Below are 1,386 nucleotides of genomic sequence, written 5' to 3' on the forward strand. Positions count from 1 at the left end.
GGCGGGCCGCGCCGGTTGCTAGGCAACGGGGCAGCCCAGCTGGGCCGCACCATTCGCGGCTGCGGGGGGGTGGGCGCTGGGGCGCCGCGCGGGAGCGCCGATTCGGGGCGCCGGGGGGGGGGGGGGGAGATCCCCTCAGGGACGGCGCGGGGCCAGTGCGGCAGTGGAGCTGGCTCTGAGGGCAAAAATACAAAAAAGAAGCAAAACCACCTTTTTTTTCCTAGTAAGCGTCGTTTTCAGGCTCCACAGTTTGGCCGCAGACACGGCAGAGGCACTTTTTTCTTCAAAAACACTCGTCTGTGAACACATAAATTATCCTTCCTTGATAAGGGTCAGTAAAGGCTCTTCCCTGAGGTGAGGCGATGCAAGGCCAGCCCGGATCCTGCGGTGCCCGTCGGGGCCTGCGCTGGCTTAAAACAGACTTTGAAAGTTTTATTGCAATTTTTTAAAAAAAGACCATCTCTTTCACCACTGCCTACATATTCTCACTTTTCAGTATTAAAGAGCAGTCCCTTGAAACATAATCCTGACAACACTGTATTGCTCTTTCCACCAATAAATTATTTTACTTTTACCTGCATGTGTACAGGGGAGAAGGGAAAACACAATTTTCTTTTTTTTTCCTTCAGACGGGAGATCTGGACAGATTGATGAGACTGAGAAATGCTGAATTAAAGAGAGCAGCATTGCTGGCCTGGGTAGACACAAACCTCTTTTGCTGAAGACACCCTGGCATCCCTCGTAAGCGTTGTCCCAAACCCGTAAGCCCTCCAGACTCCCAACAGAGTCAGTGGAGGAGCAAAGAGAAAGATTAACACCAAAGAAATCTGCACTGATATAAAAAATAAATTTGAGAGTATTGGCTGTCCCAGCTCCTTCTGCCATGGGTGTATTATGTTTGTCTTGGGCATGAATGTGTGTTTGGGACAAACCATGTTCATAGCCCTGCCGTTTTTTTCATGATGTCTCAAGGACACTTAATATAGAAAGCCAGAAATATTTTTTTCTTACATATTCTAAGAATGAAATTTTACCCTTTCAGCATTTCTAACACAGAGGTAAAATGTGACTGAAAGTAGTGCGACGCTCGGTTTGAATAAAAAAGAAAGGAAGAGAAACTTCAGGTGATAAAATTCAGCTCCCAGAACGTAGTTCCCATACTTAGTAAAATGCGATTGCTGATTAGGAAAGACTGATGCCTACACCCTTGACGAGGCTGGGGAGATGGTAGCATTCAAGCTGGGTTTAGGAGAAAGTTCAGGATCAGCTTCTACACCAGCTTCGTGTGAACTCCGGCAGCTCACTACCCCACCATTTCACAGCACATTTTCTCTCGGAGCTCGTCCTCACCTCACCTCTGGATGTGCCCCAGCGTGCTACATCACC

The sequence above is a fragment of the Nipponia nippon genome, unplaced genomic scaffold (assembly GCF_047370975.1).
Source record: "Nipponia nippon isolate SJK-2023a ecotype South Korea unplaced genomic scaffold, ASM4737097v1 scaffold_5, whole genome shotgun sequence".
NCBI lineage: Eukaryota > Metazoa > Chordata > Aves > Pelecaniformes > Threskiornithidae > Nipponia > Nipponia nippon.